Below are 22500 nucleotides of genomic sequence, written 5' to 3' on the forward strand. Positions count from 1 at the left end.
TTATATATATATAATATATATATATATATATTGTGCTATGGGAATTTTTCGACTTGGTTAACAATTATTAATGGCCGGCCAGAAACCTAAGACAGCTAAAGAACTCAACATTATGGTCCTTTTTGCTCGTTTCTAAAATTTCAATCTTTTTAATGGTTCTGGTCTACATTGAAAATTAATAAACCAATCGCATGAAACTCAGAAAAATTTCAAGATACTGAAAAAGATATGTAAAGAATGATTATCCTCGGCAAAAATACAAATGGGAATGTTACTGTAGATTATTGATAGCATACTTTTTTTTATTTAAAGATACGAACATTACTGTATAGAAAATATGAATGAGTTTGTATTTGGTGTTTTTGTGCAAAAAGAAAGAGAGAAATGAGTCATAAATAAATATCCTTCTTTCTTCATTTTCTGTGGGAATTGTAGAAGGTTAAAGACTGATCCTCCGAACTGAGAAAATAAAATAATCTCGGTCGATGAAAGAAGCGAGAGTAATTAGTGCGAAGATTCAGAGCCGAAATCTTCTCTTTCCTGCTGTTGCACAGTTTTGTGATCTGATATTAATGATGCTTAGGGAATAATTGTAGTCCCCTCTTTTGAAAAAACAAATTAATATTGAGTCAAGTAGCTACTGTAGAAGTGTAATAAGTTCCTCTCCTTCCCTCTACTTTTTATTTCGACTTTGGAGTTTACATTCAGACGTGAATGGCATACGAGGTATGATAAAAAAAAAAAAAAAAAAAAAAAACACACATACACAGGAATAAAATATGAGTTCCTTTGAAAAGAATTTTTACATTATGAAGGAATTCTACAAATAATATTCACAGTACAGCAAAAGATATAATGATTTAATAAATTACATTAACCAGTTCATAGTAGTATTAACGGTTATATGCCTTGCCTGTCAGAGCGTTCTAAATATAGAATCAAAGCAACAATCCATTTATTCCTCCCATTGAACTAAGAAGGATGTTTACTATGGATCTAGTTAGTTATTAGCAACTAAATGATATCTCTCTATTTTTACCCTATCTCGGTCACCCCTTTCGCGGAAACGGCTCAACAAACCAGAATGTCAATGCATGGAGGCCCTTAACGATACGGATACAAATACATAAAACTCAGTGTAGCTAATTTTTGCTTTTCAACTTTAACATTATTAACATTTCTGATGGATTTGGAGCACTATGTATAAATATAAAAATAAAATTATGATAATCTTTGCTGCACTAAAAACGTTTTATTTAGAATGTTCAAGGTTATACAAGTAATAGTAGAGCACTGCCTATTCTATGTTATATTCAAGTATACCGTACGCGGACCGAGTTAATAAGGAATTTATTAAATTTTCTGTCAATTATACGAATAGTAGGAATCAAGGTATCCATGGCCAGTTTTATCATGTAATCTTCTTCTTAATTAATTGTTCTCTCTCTCTCTCTCTCTGACTGTTGTCACGACGTGTTTATTTCAGGAGATGAAATCACCCGTTTCTAACTCAAGCTTATAAGATTCCTGAGTCTTATAGGTGTTTATGACACATGGGAGCATTCTGTTACACTTTCAAAAGATCTCGCAAACTAATCAAAGCCTTGTGTACAGAATTTTTTACTTCCAGCGCATCCATTCAGAAATGTGATTCAGCAAAAATCTATTGTCAGCAAATCGTTACATTATGAAATTTTCTTTAAAAATATTATAATCTTGTCTTTATTACAGATTTTAAGTTGCATAATGTAAGGTAAGTTCTAGATTTGATTCTTTCTTTTATACGCTTTGTTTGGCATCCTTCAATATTTTGTATCCTTTGTCATTTTTCACGAATGAACGTGAGAGATATTGGAACTCTATGATTTGATGATGATTGCTTTGTTCAAAACCTGTATTTTCTTTCTCAATAGATAAAATGCTGTCTGTCACGAAGCAATTGCGATGATGCGTGAACATTTGCTCGTAACAAAGCCTGGAATGCATAAAGAGCCAAAAATTACCTATATAGCAAATCGATAGCCTTGGCCGTTTTTTCGGGGGTCATCCGGACTTCTTTCTCTACCTACATAAAGTATAGTATACTGTGAAGGAATTAACGAATATTGCAATAAATGAACATGGTTGTAACCAAGGCAAATGCATTTTTTTATATTGACCGAACGGAACTATTATTTTCCGTCTTTCAAACAAAATTATTTTTTTTTTTTTCTTTTTTGGCTGTTATCGACTTAGATTTTTCAACTGTAACTATCAGTGATTGCATTAACAGTAGTCCTCAGTGGGTGTTTCCTGCATACTGTGCATAATGCAGTATTTTGGGCTGCAAACCACGATTAACTTACGTATACAGGTGTGTGAGAGTATGTATGTGTGTAATGGGCTTTTACAAAGAATCAATTGAACTGCAAAGCCTCATATATATATATTGTAACTCTGAACAGGACCAAAAGACTGGATGAGACATACACTTGAATGCCATACCACATAAGGTCCGCAGCAAAGGCAAGTACAGACCATGATAGATAAATCTGGTTGAATATATAAAAAGTGTTCTTCCTCAGCTCAAGCATTAATATTAACCACCACAGCTGGAGCATCATATATATACGATCACATATAACTTTGGGGCAATGGCCGAGCATCTTACATATACGATCAAGATTTGACACCATAGAGTGCGAATTAAATTTACAGGAAAAATGCTCCTAGTTCCAATTATCACTATCGGCAGCTCTTCAGATAACTGTATAAGAGTCCTTTAGTTTTTCTTTTGTATTGGTCATACTTAAAATTTACCCCGGTCATGGGTGTATGCATTAGCGTATATTACCCTGGACTGTTTGAATATACAGTGTACTATGTAGCACGGCCTTTGGGTTTTCCCCTGTGAAACCTTGATTACCATATATCTTTTTTCACTTTGTTACATATAACTCCTTGTTTAATTAAGCCCTTCGAGATATAGTTCAAGACCATAACAGAATTCCACCATAGTCCTGTCAGTAAAGAAGACAAAAAAATTCTCTCTCTCTCTCTCTCTCTCTCTCTCTCTCTCTCTCTCTCTCTCTCTCTCTCTCCGATTGCCGGGACTATATAACGTCCCTTGTTGGAGAATAACTGTCAACACTGAAAATCCTTAACCAAGAATTAACAGAAAAACTACGAACCATCTGTTTCAATATTATTACTACTAGTTCTCATAGAATCTATCATGATTGCTATTATCATTATTAAGGGCATTTACAACGGTTTCTTTTCAACTTCTTCTTGGATGACTTTCTATGAAATAGTAAGTATGCGATCTCTCTCTCTCTCTCATCTCTCTCTCTCTCTCTCTCTCTCTCTCTCTCTTCTCTCTCTCTCTCTCCTCTCTATATATATATATATATATATATATATATATATATATATATATATATATATATATATATATACATATATATATATAGTGTCACTATTCATCTCAGCAACCTCAAAAACTGTGGATTAGAAACTCCATTCCCACCCTTCTCACTACACCCCTTCTATTGGTGCTGAACTTAGGACTTAAAGAGCATTGTGAGTGTCACTATTCACCTCAGCGACCTCAAAATCTATGGATCAAACTATAATATCTATTGCTTTTTATTATTTTTCAATTTACCCCATCCCAGCACCAACCCCCTTCCTATCAGGGCTGAACTTGGTCTTAAAGGGCATCGGGAGCATTAAAATTTATCCCTGTGACCTCAAATGCCATGGATTAAACACTAATATCTGATGTTTTGGTTATTTTTACATGTCTCCCCCTTCCCATTCCCCCTTCCTATCGGGGCTGAGCTTTGATTTAAAAGGCATTGGGAGCATCACTATTCATCTCTACGCCCTCAAAAACTATGGATTAGACACTAACATCTGTTGTTTTCAGTTATCTTTCCAGTCACCCCCTTCCTACCTTGCTTTCTTTTGGGGATGAACTTGGACTTGAAGGGCATTGGGAGTGTCAGTATTCATCTCAGTGACCTAAAAAACTGTTGATTACACACTAATATCTGTAACTTCTCACCCACCATTCCTAGGGGCTGAACTTAGCTCAAAAGACATCAGGAGTGTCATTATTCTTCCCAGCTACCTCGAAAGCTATGGATTAGACACTAATATCTGTTGTTTTATTCTTTCCACATCTCTCCTTTGGTGCAAGTGATGTCTTACACTATCAGTATTCTTTTCCAGATAGCAAGTTATGTGTATAATAAGTTTGGAATGCATTTTCACTCATTTTTTGGAACATTATTGTAAATTTCACGGTACTAAGTTGCATATGCCTCCTTATTTTTCAAAATGTATTGTTTTCTGTATGAATCATCTGTTGACCACGTGTGTGCTCCTCCAAGGTGTGGCTCCCTAAAAGTCGCTAATCTTGCCTCAGGCGTTTTCTCGTTTCTGGAAAATGAAATCGGCCTTATGCTAATCTTGTAATGTCAGTGTGGATATTAAGCCTTCTTTTACTATGTTTTTGCTCTGCATGCCTCGCCTTTCATTTTCCTCCCCATGGCAAACCCTTTATATATATATATATATATATATATATATTATATATATATATATATATATATATATATATATATATATATATATATATATGTGTGTGTGTGTGTGTGTGTGTGTGTGTGCGTGTGTGTGTGTTTGTGTGTTTGTGTCTGTGTGTCTGTGTGTCATTTCACAGAAAGTCACCCATTCTTAAATAAAAATCGTCTTCACTTTTCCTTTCCGCCAATTTTATAATATGGTTTAATCTTAACCTTTCCAGTCCAACGACCCTGTCTCTCTGTCTCTCACTATCTCTGTCTCTCTATCTCCATCTTTCGGGATCGTTTAATTAAATGAAATGCACAATAACATTTCGAAGAAATGTAGGGCATTTGTTTTGCAGAGCGGGTTTCTCAGTTTCATCCCTGGCAATAAAATGTGGAATTTTCTTTATTGGAGCAAAGCATTTAAACCTTGATATACTCCCCTTAAAAATCGAAAGTTACTTTCGTAGAGTAAAGGCATAAAGAAATGTCATCGATGCTTCAATAATGTCTGCTGCAGCAAAATTTCTTTTTATCGTTGAGTACCACCTGGTGAGCAGTTGCACAATGACATTTCTTGTAATATTGCCGAAGACGGTAACAACTATTCTCTGTGCCATCTCTTTCTCTGATCGGAAATGGTACTTTCCTCTGAGGTTGGAATGTTGCAATTCCCGTGAGGAGAGCCGTTATTTTTCTGGATAATTTCTTAATCGATGATCTCATTGTAATGGCTTTACTCATAATAATCGTATGCAGTTTGCAATTACTTCGTTTTCTCTGATACTAAAAATTTTTTCTTAAGAGACTTGTATTACATTTTGAAAACAGAGCTTTCAGTTATTTGCAGTTTATACTTAAAATTTCCTTTTATGATCTCCAAAATCATGTGTTCAGTCATCTGCATATTAGAAAATATGCGTGTCTAACTAAATGGAATGTGCATGTTTATGTATTTTTAAGCTAGGGATTATTGACAATACTGCTGTAAATATTAGCACTCGAAAATTTTATAGTATAATTTTACGTATTGATAACCTTCAAGTTAGGTCAAAATATGCGATCACTTACAACAACAATAACAACAACAACAACATTATTATTATTATTATTATTATTATTATTATTATTATTATTATTATTATTATTATTATTATTATTATAATAATAAATAATAATAATAATAATAATAATAATAATAATATAATAATAATAATAATAATAATAATAATAATAATCAGCTTCCTCAAAAATACAATGCCCAACTGGAATACAATACTTACAAGCTCTGGAATAAGACTAGCAGAGGTTAATATCAGGAGAGGGATCTTCCAGGGCGACTCACTGGTCCCCACTACTCTTCGTAGTAGCCATGATTCCCATGACAAAAGTACTACAGAAGATGGATGCCGGGTACCCACCACTCAAGAAAGGAGGCAACAGAATCAACCCATCTGAGTGTTCATGGACGACATCAAGCTGTATGGTAAGAGCATCAAGGAAATAGATACCCTAATCCAGACTGTAAGGATTGTATCTGGGGACATCAGGATGGAGTTTGGAATAGAAAAATGCGCCTTAGTCATCATACAAAAAGGCAAAGTAACGAGAACTGAAGGGATAAAGCTACCAGTGGGAGCAACATCAAACACTAGATGAGACAGGATACAAATACCTGGGAATAATGAAGGAGGGGATATAAACACCAAGAGATTGAAGGACACGATCAGGAAAGAATACATGCAGAGACTCAAGGCGATACTCAAGTCAAAACTCAATGGAGGAAATATGATAAAAGCCATAAACACATGGGCAGTGCCAGTAATCAGATACAGCGCAGGAATAGTCGAATGGACGAAGGCAGAACTCCGCAGCATAGATCAGAAAACCAGGAACATATGACAATACACAAAGACTACAACCCAAGAGCAAATACGGACAGACTATACATAACGAAAGGAAGGAGGAGAGGACTACTAAGTATAGAGGACTGCGTCAACATTGAGAACAGGGCACTGGGGCAATATCTGAAAACCAGTGAAGACGAGTGGCTAAAGAGTGCATGGGAAGAAGGACTAATAAAAGTAGACGAAGACCCCAGAAATATACAGAGACAGAGAAATGACAGACAGAACAGAGGACTGGCACAACAAAACCAATGCACGGACAATACATGAGACAGACTAAGAACTAGCCAGCGATGACACATGGCAATGGCTACAAAGGGGCGAGAGCTAAAGAAGGAAACCGAAGGAATGATAACAGCGGCACAAGATCAGGCCCTAAGAACCAGATATGTTCAAAGAACGATAGACGGAAATAACATCTCTCCATATGTAGGAAGTGCAATACGAAAATGAAACCATAAACCACATAGCAAGCGAATGCCCAGCACTTGCACAGAACCAGTACAAAAAGAGGCATGATTCAGTGGCAAAAGCCCTCCACTGGAGCCTGTGCAAGAAACATCAGTACCTTGCAGTAATAAGTGGTACGAGCACCAACCTGAAGGGAGTGATAGAAAACGATCAGGCAAAGATCCTCTGGGGGACTATGGTATCAGAACGGATAGGGTGATACGTGCAAACAGACCAGACGTGACGTTGATTGACAAAGTCAAGAAGAAATTATCACTCATTGATGTCGCAATACCATGGGACACCAGAGTTGAAGAGAAAGAGAGGGAAAAAATGGATAAGTATCAAGATCTGAAAATAGAAATAAGAGGATATGGGATATGCCAGTGGAAATCGTACCATAATCATAGGAGCACTAGGCACGATCCCCAAGATCCCTGAAAAGGAATCTAGAAAAACTAGAGGCTGAAGTAGCTCCAGGACTCATGCAGAAGAGTGTGATGTCCTAGAAAAAAACGGCACACATAGTAAGAAAAGTGATGGACTCCTAAGGAGGGCAGGATGCAACCCGGAACCCCACACTATAAATATCACCCAGTCGAATTGGAGGACTGTGATAAGCAAAAAAAAAAAAAAAAAAAAAGAAAAAAAAAAAAAAAATAATAATAATAATAATAGCAGTGGCTCTAGGACGTCCAAGCAAGATATATATATATATATATATATATATATATATATATATATATTATATATATATATATATATATATATATATATATATATGCATAGAATTCCATTATTACTACAAAATCAAAATTAGGCTATGCTCTTTCCTTTTTGCACATGTAAAACAATTTGAATACTTCTTTGTATTGAGGTACATTTATTGCAAATTAAATCTGATTCATATTATTTTAATTTGATCTTTTTTAAATTGATTTTCAACTTTTTAAATTAAAATTTGATCATTTTTTTATTTGATATCTATCTTTTTAATTTGATATTAAACTTTTTTTTAATGTGAAATGACCTTTTTTTTTATTTGGAATTGACCTATTTTAATTTGTAATTGACCTTTTTTTTATTTGACGGTAAAAAGCTGTAGATTTTAACTGTAAAGGGTATATGAATTGAAAATGTATGATTGCATATCTTGTAGGACATAATTTTTGAAATTAATAACCACAGATTCCTATTGATGTGTTCGAAAGACAGTGTTATGAGACTTAATTTCCTGAAGATTCCTGTTAGTTTAAGCTTTTAATAGATAGTGTTGTAAGACATAGTTTCTGAAGATTTCCATAAGTGTGGCCTTGTAAGCGATTAAGAAACCACAGAGTCTGACAATTATCAACTTTTTGAAAGTCAATGTTGTAAGGCTTCCAAATTTTTATGGATACTGTTGTTATCAAATAAAACAGATTATCTTATTTTCCTAAGTTCTTTAGAAGTCCACTGAATTTCGGAGGTTCTATTTCACAGTATTGAAACATTTCTCTTCAACAGATTAATCAATATGGAGTATGCTAGTAAAGGGCGTTAAAGGACAGCATAATAAATTTTGCTTCTTGATTGTCTCTGATGGAAGTTCATCAAAGTTTCATTTCGAAGTTTCCTTAGGATATAATGGAGTCTTGTAAGATGTCTCATGATGAAACATTACACGTTTTCTTTTTACACTGTTTTCCTAGAAGTTAAGATAGGGAGAGTTTAAAATTGTTGAACCCAAATTATTTTGCATACAGTTTCCGTAATAGTGATGACAATACTAAGATAAAGGTCTTGAAAAATATTTGATATATTTAAATAGGTTTCTAATTTCTCTCACTTGAGTCAAATAACCTTCCATATATTTCCATTAATTATTTCCATTACTTTTCCTATGAGGAAATAGCTTTCACGTAAAAATAAATTTGAATTCTGCTGTGGTTTGAGAATATCTCTGTACCTTTGTATAAAGTGAGCAATACATAGAAAAGTAATAACGAGAAATCAGTCAATCGCTAATTTGTCGAGAGCTGTTCATGAATGCCTTCTTAGATACAAAGTAAGAGAAAGGGATAAGTAAAGAGAAATATATTAATAAAAGATATATCCAGATTCCCATATTAAATTGTCTCTTGCTAATCATGAATTCTTGTTTCGTCCTAGTAAAAATAATTTTAGTCTTTCCTATTTCTTTAAAGAGAATTTATGAAAAAAAAATTATTCAACAAAATTATCCTTTAGTTTTCTTCAACTATACAGATTTCTACAACGGATTAACAAACAGTGAAGCTCTCTCTCTCTCTCTCTCTCTCTCTCTCTCTCTCTCTATATATATATATATATATATATATATATATATATATATATATATATATATATATATATATATATATATATATATATATATTTATTTATATATATATATAGATATAGATATATATATATATGTATATATATATATATATATATATATATATATATATATATATATATATATATATATATATATATAGAATGCGAATACCACAGAAAAATGATAGGCAGAAATCAAAGCGCTTTCGTCTTTACTAAGACATTGTCAAGGAACGAATGAAATACAGTTGGAAAGAGTTATCAGGTAAACAAAAAGATCAAGAATACCATATGGTTAACTTTCAGAAGCATGAAGGAACACATGCTTAGGAATATCCTTAAATCCACGGTAGAGAGGCTAGTGAAAAACTGGGGACCAGGAACAACTATAATTTCGTAGTATATTCTACATTTTCAAGTTCACACTGACTATAATAGAAGTTGACAGACCTTTTTATACAAAAACAGAAAGGGGGGCAGCCGATTCCATTTGCGGTGATCTTTGATCCTGCAGATCATCGAGGAATTATCTAAGTTAATTGCAAGGCCTGTCTTAAGCCAATGATCCGTAATGCCATTATTTGATAAGCCTCTTGATATGGCATATTTGTATGAAGAGCATCTCCCCTTTAGGTTTTATTGATGCTTTCCCTACATAATTTTTATTAAATTCTTTACAAAGGAATACTATGTTAATATCAATAGTTTTAAAACTGGGTACAACATGAATTAAGTTATGATGAAATGGTTGGATTTTAATATGTAATTTTTGCTTCATTTTTAGAAAGTTCCAAAAGAATATGAATAGTAAAATAATGAATCTCTTATTTTATCAATAATTCTATACTCATCTTCCAAAAAATCATGACTACAAATTCTAAGAGCTCTAAGATACTGGAAAATGATGACACCTTAATTTGTTTAGCATGTTTAGAGTAAAAATTTATATATGACAAATTATTCGTTTGTTTCCTATATACTTTAAAAAAATTGGTGTCACATCTAATAATAACTAAGATTTCCAAAAATACAATTATTTTCCTCGTATTCTGCTTTGAATCTTAGGGATGGTACATGGTTATTTATAGTATGTAAGAAATCAGGAATACTTACATTTTCTTTTACAATAATAAAAACCTAACCTAACCCAAAACACCTTAGACAATAAATATCTTGGAATAAGTCTAGACTCAAAGAACTCCATTAAATATAAGACAAAAGTGGCATAACCATACCAAATATTTGTTTATAAAAATTACCATTGAAAGTGAATTTAAACATTATTTGTTTACAAAGAGATATCAAATTAATAATGATGTTGGTAGCTAAGGTTTCCTTCAAATACCTAAACAAGTTTTTAAATGATAAATCAATAGAGAAAAATAACACACCAACTGATCCTAGAATGCCATTCTTTGCTAGTGTCTTGTTTATCAGTGATACAACGTTTTCTACCCAAGTTTAACGTTTAATTCGTGAACATTGTCCGGCCATAAAAGGCCAACTAATCGTAAGACACCCATATATATATATATATATATATATATATATATATATATATATATATATTATATATATATATATATATATATATATATATATATATATACTACATATATATATAGATAGATAATAGATTTCTTTTAGTTTCATCATCATATGTTCGACCACTATTCCTGCAAGCTCATTAAGTCAGATATACTAAACCAGGAAACAATAAGTATTTTTAGAATCGTTCCGTGAGGAAAAACCAATTTCACAAGCATCCTAGTTTAATGACGATTTATAGTTTATGTTCTGGTAATATTCTAATGAGTCACGACAGCGGTATTTGCAGTAATGATAGTTTATGTTGTCAAATGTAATTGACATAGATCGTCATGACTTGCTTGAAATTAAGTTAGTTATATAGTTATTTTGGCGATAATGATTATATGCCGATGTTTATGCATATTAACCTATATTCTCTTAAATTGAAACTGTTAGGAAAAGTTAAATAATTTTTAAATATTGTTTTAATATGAAGTTATTCTATGTTAATGGGTGATTTAAAAAGTTAGCAGTATAAGCTCATGTTACTATTAACCCACACATATACATAACATAAATCTCTATTTAGTTATATCATCAAAAACATTCCATTATTATTCACGTACGCTTTTATAGTAATTATGCAAATCCAGAAAAAGAGCACGTCCTAGTTTTAGAATCACATCGGTAGGGAAAAGCAGATATATGAGGTCCATCATTATAAATGATTCGTGATTTCGGCTACGTCATTATTCTGATCAGTCCCGACAGCGCTAGTTGTTGATTATTCAGCCGAAATTAACTCACACTGATTATCATTTATTGGTTCATTTTTCCTTTTTACGACAGTAACAAAATATATGAGAAAGTTATTTCTCGTTAACTTTTAATCAATAAATATAAACTATTAGCTGAATTAAACTGATTTCAAACCATTACTTCCGTGGCATCATTCAGTTTTGATGGTTAGTATTGCAACTTTACAAAATTAACTCATTTTACAGTCAAATTGCTCGTTGGGTATATTTTGGTGAAAAATTTAGCTTTTTGAAGAATCATATTCGTCTCAATAGTAATGAAATAGGTATATCAATTTCTTTTGCTCTGGCATAGTATAGTCACGTTTTCATTCCATCTGTTTCTGCGTTCAAGTTCGATGGTAATGAAAAAGCAGCTCTCCGCCCAAGACTGTGTCCTTCTTTTCCGAAATTCCCTTTAAGGTAAAAAAAAAAAAAAAAAAAAAAAAAATTAGTATTACTGATTTCTCGTCACCATTCCTTGTTTATCGTAAAATCATATCAATTAAAATTTGTGTCACCTTATTCTTAGTTTATACGGTAAAAATACAATTGTGCGAGTAGAGTCATCGTCACTGTTTATTGTTTAATATTTACGAAATATCTTTAACTCTTCATAACGAAGTCTTTAATACGAATCCACTACCTCTTGATTACTTAATATTAAATGGGAATTAATTTAAAATTACTTCTTACATAAGATTAGGAGTTATTGATAACAAATATATACTATGTGGAGGAATATTCGCTCTTTATTTTTAAGACTTCAGAAGGCAACGTCTCTCTCTCTCTCTCTCTCTCTTCTCTCTCTCTCTCTCTCTCTCTCAAATGCAATGTCCTATGAGATATGAGCCAGCTTCCACTGACCATCCCATTGATGGCAATAGAGATCGGCATATGCAGATCTCATTGCGACAATAATGGAATTGTCTCTTCGAGAACTCGCCATTAAGAATCGAATTATTTTAATAGTCTTTGAACCCGTGTCCTTGAGTGCCACAACTGCCTTGTCGCTGAATATGCAGCATAATTTGCTCCCATGATGTCACCAGTGGAAAAATGTTCCCATTTTGGAAAAATTTTTAAATCCTAAGGAGTGATATACGTATTCTTTGATTTTTTTTTTTTTAAGTATATCATCGATCACATATTTATCAGATCTCTTCCTAGAGATACGTACTAGTTTCAATAGATTTTTATTCCTGTGGAATAAAAACTTCAGCTACATTACATAAGCTGTCTAGTTACTGATATCTAAGTCAAATTTTAATTCGCACTCTTTACTCAGTAATCTTTCGTTTAATGAATTGATATCTTCAATTAATTATTCTCTGCAGATGAGCAACGATACAAGTTGCCAAAGTACTTGTTTATGAGTGGAACCAATATTTTGTGAATGTTTATTATCCAGACGAAAAAGTCACCAGCTTCGCCATGGAAGTAATTCCTATGAACTTTGGCAATCATATAATACCTGTTGTGAGTCCCATATCACCAGAAGAAAGACGTAAGACATAATGCAGTAGTTGTTATGGAAAATGCGTCTAGAACTCAAGTTGTGGCAAAGTACGATAAGCACTTTGTTTAATCTGGAGTTTGTGGTTTAGTTTACAAAAAGTTTAAAAGTTTGCTAGATTAGTGTGTTGAAAAAGTTTACTTGAATATTATAGTGTAATGGTGTAGCATTGGAATATTTTCCATTTGAATGAAGCAAGGCGGACTCTTTTAGCTTTTGTATCGGTTAAATAATCTTGTCATCTTAGTTGCTGAAGTTTTGAAACAGAGAAAGCCAAATCCAAACTTGTTCCTGCGTTAGTGGTATGTTAAGCAATCTGTATATCTGTAGTGTATTAGTTATTGAGTTATGCTTTTAGCTTACACTTAATAGGAAGATAGGAGGAACGATCTTCATATCTTCAAGATATGTTGAATAATTTTGCTCTCTGTCAGAGGTAGGACTAAAATTTGCCACCTTAATATAATTTATCATGAAAATAATACGGGTTATAACAAATATTATTGTGCTGTATTTTAGAATTAGATGTAACTGTTTCTTTAAAAAAGAATTCGGCAAATTAAGTCGCTACCTGTTTATCAAAAACATATCTTTATTACTAAATTATCAAAAGGTCGGGGTATGTTGAGCGTGCAAAGGTAACAGAGTCAAGCAATTACTTAAGTAGTGTCCTGAATAAATGGTTGGATGAAAGAAACCGCCTGCATAGGACACCGGCGTAAAGGAAGCAGGACTCCGCTCCTTTGACAGGATATTATTTCTCAGAGCGGAAACGTGACTGCAATCACTGCCAAGCAGATATTGCAAAGACGCAACGAAGATCAAATCTCTCTCTCTCTCTCTCTCTCTCTCTCTCTCTCTTAGCTTGTCCTGAAAGCGGAAATAAATTAAAATAAAGAGAAACAAAATAGTCATTACCTGATACATGTTGTTAAAATAAATCAACAAATAATTGCTATGAAGAAAATTCCTATAATATGGCTGACGTAAGTGGTTACATAGTCATATTAATGATAAAACCATATATAAGGGATCAACATTGTTTTAGAAGAGAATAAATGAATAGTATATATGTCAAAACCGCAAAAGATAAAAAGAAAAAGAACAAAAATAACTGCATTGCTTTAGCTGCCATTAAATCAATTACGCTTAAATTTGTTCACTCAAATTGTAATAAAAAAAAAAATAATTAGTGTAAAATGCCACCAAAATAGCCACCTGGAAAACAACATTACCTTCCATTAGAAATCAAACTCCAAATGATGTCATGGTCAAAGTGAATAATACGATAACTGAGAATGATAAAATAGATTGATAGGCCACTGACGGTCATTTACGGCACAGCACTTCCTGTCCAATTATAAAAGCCCCAACAAAGAAAAAAGTCTGCGAATTAAAGAAATGTTTTCAGCTGTAAATAAATAAATACACAACTCGTGGGTGTGATAAAAGGATTTTGCTTAATTTTCCCACCGGCCATATGAGTCACACCAAGTACTTGAGCGTTTTTATTATTCATATTTTCACGTAAATCTCCTGAAAATCTCTTGGATCCGCCTGAACAATAGTTTATTGTTAGCAGATGATGAATGTTCATGAAATCGTAATCCATACACGCCGTAGACTTAAATGTATGATGGATGTATTGATGATGTGGATTGCACATATTCTGTGACGCACATTGCCTAGTTGCTTTGTATAAAAAAAGATAAATGGTGGCATTTATATCTTATTTGCAATGATAGCTAGTGGAACGAATATTAATGTTCCTAGGAAAATGGGCTATGTATTTCATGCAAACCTTCTAAATTTACATATGCATAATGTATGAGAGATTGCAAAGTAGTATTATAATGTGATATTCCGCACGAAAAATTTTTTTCTCTCTTTTTACACTGCATATATTTTATCACTAGGATTAGGTTTCTTAACTTAATCAGTAAAAAGAAGTTCAGTCATTTTCCGTCTCTTGCTTTTTCTCTTTTATACAAAGGCAGGTATTTGGATAAAAAATTCCTCTGAAGCCGTTCAAATCTCCCATCATTCAGTTGTCGTGACCTCCTTATCCTGCCATATCACCAGAGATTTCAAATTGTGTTTGGAAGCTTCCCTTGAGGAATTACCTTAAGCCTCCATATAAATCTGAAAAGTTAATCCGTTACCATCTATAGAATTATGACATTAATAACCGATTTAATGTAAAAGTAGTTTTATTCTTTCGTGACATTATGCATTATTGCTCTAATAAACAAAATTAGATCTCATTTTCTTATCTTTTTCTTCTTTTAAACCATAAGATCTAGGATCTTTCATAGTTACTGAGAGCAAAAGAGCTGACACTGCATAACACTAACTTCTACTTTGTAGCCTAAGCACATTCTTTTTAAGCAAAAAAAGAAAACAAAAACACTTCTCAGTAGACAGAAAATTAGCTCTATCATTGGGAGATTAAGCTTGTGAAGGGATAAATTGGTGAACCTAATCTCTGGGGCGGCGAATGCATGTAACATACAGTTTTCTTCATTTCATGCCAATAACATTAAGAGCAATGTAGTAATGAATTTCCCCCTACGTGCATTCAAAGTATGCCACCCGAAATTTGTCGATGGAGAAATTCAGCACATATGATCAACCTAGATACCCCGACCATTTTATTGACAAAGCCATTTCACGAGCTAAGAAAGCATTTTATCGCCCTGTTAACAACCCCAAGGAAAAATCCAACAGATTCTTACCCCTCCAATTTAATCCCAACCTCGATAAGTTATGTAACTATGCTAACAAGAGCCAGAAAGATACTAAAATAGTTTTCAAATACCCCAACACGATTAGTCATAAACTAATTAGAAACGACAATAACGATAAGAATATTATCATTCCGGGTGTTTACGAAATCCCCTGTCAAGATTGCAAAGGAAAATATTTGGGGAAAGTGGAAGAGGACTACCGACCCGATTGGTGTAATAACACTCGTATAAACTACATGCACAGGACAATGCAGTAGCCTCCCATGCTTTCAACAACGCTCAAAGACCGAATTGGAATGAATATAACATATATATTTTTTTAAATAGCAATGTCCGAACAAGAAGACTGGTGGAAGGCGCCGCCATAAACTTAGGAGGAGCTTTTTACGGTAACAAGTCGTTCGTTGGAGAGGACCCATTAATCAATTTTTAGATTCTCATAAACTTTGTTACAAATTTTAATTTTAAGACGACCTCTGTTTTTCCTCTGCCTGTTGCTGCCCCCTCTTCTGCTCTTCTCCCTCAGACAGGATACATCACAAAGGACTTACGTCTAGCAATGTTGCAGCCGCTCCACCAGGGGAATACCTTATAGCATCAACACAGCCCACAAGACGTTCTAGCAGAATGGCTGACAGGAATACGAACATCAACACCGGAACCACCTTGATGGGCTGTTGAGCGTTTCCTTCATTTGCGTTCTTCGTTATGGAATTGTCCTGCTCAGAAGTTTACTTCGACGAATTTCTAAAGTCAATGTTCACTAGGCTGAGATGAACCTAGCACAAGGTTCGAGAGCTATTAATATTTACTAAAAACCATCAACTCTCACATGCTATATTATTGTGGACCTGCAACATTATTCTTTTTTTTTTTTTTTTGGGGGGGGGGGGTGGGGGGGGGGGGGGGGGGGGGCGGGGTGTGGGCTTTATCACAGTCCCCTCCAATTCGACTTGGAGTCCATCACTTTTCTTACTATGGCGGCGCCGTTCCTAGAATCACACTCCTTCTGCATGAGTCCTGGAGCTACTTCACCCTCTAGTTTTTCTAGATTCCTTTTCAGGGATCTTAGGATCGTGCCTAGTGCTCCTATGATATGGGTACAATTTCCACTGGCATATCCCATATCCTTCTTATTTCTATTTTCAGTTCTTGATACTTATCCATTTTTTCCCTCTCTTTCTCTTCAACTCTGGTGTCCCATGGTATTGCGACATCAATGAGTGATACTTTCTTTTTGACTTTGTCAATCAATGTCACGTCTGGTCTATTTGCACGTATCACGCTATCTGTTCCGATACCATAGTCCCAAAGGATCTTTGGCTGATCGTTTCTATCACTCCCACTCAGGTTGGTGCTCGTACCACTTATTTTATTATTATTATTATTATTATTATTATTATTTTATTATTATTATTATTATTATTATTATTATTATTATTATTATTATTATTTACATAGATCTCAACATTTCTAAAGCATCGGAAGATTTTCGTATGTACGAGCAAAGACATAAAACCCATGATTCAGTGGTCTGTTAACAAAAATCAAATGGGACATTCATGTAAATTTTCAATACCGTGATAAATGAATAAATTAACTATGTTCATCTAACAACAGCATAACATCCAGGTTAACAACTAAACTTAATTGGTACATTGTGAAGTTAATAGAATTCATATGTTTGTTTAGAGTAATTGTGATAACCTTGTAAAAAATGTCATCCCTCAAATGGTAATTTTGCGGTCCATAGACCTTGCTCTATCACGCCTGTTCAACAGTTCATCAGTTCAATAGAATATGGTTAGAGATCATTTGGAGCATAGCGGTAAATAGTAGAATTATTGGAGATACTGGACTGCACTGGAACAAAATAAAAATCAGCTGTTTTTCCATAAGAAGCACTTTAGAAAAATTATTGTTTTTTAAACTGACATATCGTTTTGCCAGGAACTCAGAATTCATTGTATTTGAGTAGAAGAAGAAGGAAAAAAAATCAGTCGCGAAAGGCATATGGAAAACTGACTTGATTTTCAAACTACTCGAATCAGAGTTCAACACTTGAACAGCTGCCGTGATTAATTTCATAACCCCTTTATTACTTTTTAAACGAATTTACACTCCTAAAAGCTAAAAGTTTTAGCCTGAGATATTTGTGCCCGGGTCGAATTGTTATTGTTTTACTAAATGAGTTTCTTATGCCATTGTATTCTTTTTGTACAATATTGTTAATATCCTAATTAATTTGTGACCATACAAATTTATTATGGCTAACTGAAACCTGGAATATTTTAAATTTTTTCTAGCAGCGGTAAACTCTTGCTCATCGAGATCTAACATCATATTAAAACCATTGACTAAAAGGTAATTTACAGAGTCGTAGAAAACACAGTAAGATAGTTTTAATGATTGCAACAGTTTTTATACTTAAGTCATCAAAAGTTTGTATATTTTCGCCCTTTAAAAGAAAAAAAAAGTACAGCAACTGAAAATTAAAATTTGCAAGGTAATGTAAAAAAAATCTACAGGATATTCGAAATTCATGAGGCAACTGGCCCTGTGCAATTAGGGTTATGCCTGTAATATTTATTTATATATTTACCTTCATGAAATTACTTATCCTACTTCATAGTATAAGAACTTCTCCTCAGAGAAAATGATTGTCAATGAAAAAGGGACAGAATCAGGTAGGAATGTATTTTCTACTTAGAGAATGTTAAAATTTACACAAAGTACAGATCTCCTTGGACTATGGAAATTTACACAAATTGGATTCGGCAGAGTCCTTACCCCTGGACTGGTCAGCTGCTGACGGAGAGGGAGAGGAAGAGGTGACTGTGTTCATTATGGGCCCTCAAATAGGGGTGATCGACTCCGTGGCAGCCTACAAGGCCGCGCTGTCGATGGAGCTTCCGCTATGGAGATGATGGTCCTGGGAAATACCTTTTGGAATTCGCTCTCCCTCGACTGCCGGCATCGGTAGCGGCACCACTCAGGAGGAGGAAAAGCGACCTGGACTGGGAGCTCCATGAAGGAGACTTGAGTCCTGCCTTGCCATTGGCACTGCGGGCGTTCCTGGGATAGTGAGAGGATTCGAACGTGGCTCAACATCCATGAGGTGGTGGAGCATGGCACTGCCTTGTACCTTCAAGTGGCACTGGCTGCGTAGAAGTAGGTCTCCGAGGACTGTGAGAATGGCTTGAAGCTATGTAAGGTTGGGGTCCCTGAGTTTGTATAAAGGTAGGAGGGGACTTACAAGTCCTGTCCTAGCATGAATGGACACATTATCCTATTACTTTACTCGTTGGTTTCAATGGGCTAATCTATTAAAATTACGTTAACTGCTACGTTATGGGGTTGTGTTAAAGGGGACAATTAAAATGCAAAGTTTTCATCAAAGCTACATAGCAGGACTTTCTCTGAAAATAATTCTTATGCAATGAATACTAATACTCACTAAGTTTCCTGACATGTAGAATGAGAGAGAGAGAGAGAGAGAGAGAGAGAGAGAGAGAGAGAGAGAGAGAGAGAGAGAGAGAGAGAGAGAGACGACGCGCTGCTCCTCTCCCACACCTATCTACAGTGGATATCTCTTTTGACATAAGATTTGATGAGTTTCCCTGGCGAAGGAAATATAGCACTAATTTCCTTATATGTATCAACAAAAGTAAGGTTGTTAGTGAACTTTTTTCTCTTGAAGGCTGACATTTGCATGCTTGCACAGTCTAAGATTTTTCTTATCGCTACTATGAATGGCAGTCATAGTCAAAATAACAAAATAACTCCTTACCTGCTGTGGAGACGGTATCTCTCGTCGTGTGCTTTATATAGGGACTTGTTCACTCTCGGATTTTAGTTCTTCGTGAGATTGCTATACCAATTGCTGATAGTCGTTATTGCAAGGGATATCGTACGATTTACAAGATTCTGGTTAAAAGGTCTCCACTGTTAAAATTCTGGTTCCGATCTCAGGCAATGGATAAATAGCTAACATGAACTTCATACCGATTTTTAAAAGGGACCCTACTTAAAGAGAGAGAGAGAGAGAGAGAGAGAGAGAGAGAGAGAGAGAGAGAGAGAGAGAGAGAGAGAGATCTTACGGCTGAGAGCCTAATTTAAAGTGAAGGAATGTTAGGTAAACTCGAGGCTTAACTTAATAATGGTTGATGAAAAGTGGTCGACTGGACCGGTCACAGGAAATGTTGGACACGGAGAATTCAATGGTCCTAGAGCTACACGTTGCAAGATTTCAAAGTCCACAACGAGGCACGCAATAGCACATCTGCAATGGATTGCATCACAAGATCAATACAAATGCGACAGACACGTGGTGGACGATCGAAGAAATCTTACAATAAGTACTAAAAACCATCCTCTCTTATGACGTTACAGTTCACTCACAGGAATATAAAATTACTGTGTTCTTACACAAAGAGAACATTACGTTACTCGTTAATTAGGGGAGCAGACCATAACTCAGCAGTTACATTACTTCCCGATAAATCACTGTAGCAATCTCTATTGCTAACGGAAATATCACAAGAGTACTGCTGTCATTAGGAACAAGTACAATGGAAATATTTACAACATCGCAAGTAACAATGGGGGATGTGTCATGTTATCACAGTGGCTGAGCGCGATTCTTGGAAAACGGAGTAATATCTCTGTCGCACAAAAGAGGGGAAAGGAAAATAGTGAAAAAGTAATTAAGACTGACTGCATGTAAACCAATACTTTCACGCGATTTCTGAGAAGATATGGATCGACTTCTTCTAATGGTGGCAATGGGAAATAAGGAACACTATGGACAATATAGTATCAAGTGCTGCTGTCTCAATGGAGAGGAGCAAGAGGTGTGGAGGAATTGCCCAGGCGTGAAGTGCGTTAACAAAGCACCTGTCGAGCTTTATTGTCTCAGTCAGAGTTCGGCGACTTACCGATAGAGGGCAGGTGTGTCAATCTTGTTGCCTTAACTTTGCGGTGTCCTGATTCAGCCATGTAATTAACATTGCAGCCAATATAGTATAGCAGCTCAATCTCTCTCCCAGCCAGCTGTTGGTGATCTAGGTATACATCACAGCAAGGCGAAACTCTGTATATATATATATATATATATATATATATATATATATATATATATATATATATATATATATATATATATATATATATACATATATATATATATATATATTTGTGTGTGTGTGATATATATATATATATATATATATATATATATATATATATATATATGTCTATATAAAGGTAGAAGCCACGAAGGAAAGTGAAAACAATGGAGTGTGCTGCGAAATCTTTCGACTCGAGGCCCCTTACTTTAGAGTTTGCTAAGTAAAGGACCTCGAGTCGAAAGATCTCGCAACGCACTCCATTGTTTCACTATCCTTCGTGGCTACTACCTTTATCTTATGCTCATCACGTGCCAAATGTTCGTTTATTGAGTTATACACACACAGCTATATATATATATATATATATATATATATATATATATATATATATATATATAGTATATATATATATATATATATATATATGTGTGTGTGTGTGTGTGTGTGTGTGTGTGTCCATATTATAATCATCCCCCACGTAAAATAACATTAAATGAGAACATGTGGTGTTTCCGTTAGGTCCCTCCCTCTAAGCCATAATCCATCTCTCTCTCTCTCTCTCTCTCTCTCTCTCTCTCTCTCTCTCTCTCTCTCTCTGTATTTGTTGGCAATGCATGAGTTATGATTATAATTACAGGATTAAAAAGTCTTTCATTAATCCTCAGTCAATATATACTCATGTCCATTGACAGTGTCATATAGACAAATGTACTCGCAAATTTCTCTTCCTCTATGTGTTCAGTTAAATTCAGGTATAGACTACAATGAAAGGTTCTCATTAGTGCTTATTAAAATCCCAACATTAATAAGCACCATATCACATATATTTATTGAATCTTAGTTATTTACACACGAATGACTTTCTTATATTTGAGTCACATCCATCGTTTAACATAGAATTCATTATACCGGAGGAATAACTTTCACCTTAGAAACAACGATAGACGGTGACAGAAAAGGCTTAATATTTGTGAATATCCTTCGGTAAACAATCATCATCGATGATGGCAAACGGCCAATCCATGTGACCGACAGGGGTTTGTTTTTCATTCCTCCGATTTCGGATCCATTTTCCGCCCTGTAAAAGCCCAATCCATTTCTGATGAAAATTCCAGACTTCAAAGAGACAGAAACAGAACAGCCATGGATTTTATTCTGTGTTGCTGTCTACTGCATCTCTCAAATTATGTGGATGGGACATTGGTTTTATGGTACTAGTCAATGGCTACGGATGGTGTTTCTGATGTGCAGGGTCTTTATTTATGTGATTACTGTACATACATAAATGGGCAAATGTTATGAATGAATGGCTTTCCAAGAGCATTGGGAAACGTGTTCATATGTATACGAGAACGTGCGTAAGCATCAGTTCAGCCAAGAAATAAATATACATCTATATATATATATATATATATATATATATATATATATATATATATATATATATATATATATATATATATATATATATATATATACATATATATATATATATATATATATATATATATTATATATATATATATAT

The sequence above is a fragment of the Macrobrachium nipponense genome, chromosome 5, assembly GCF_015104395.2.
Source record: "Macrobrachium nipponense isolate FS-2020 chromosome 5, ASM1510439v2, whole genome shotgun sequence".
NCBI lineage: Eukaryota > Metazoa > Arthropoda > Malacostraca > Decapoda > Palaemonidae > Macrobrachium > Macrobrachium nipponense.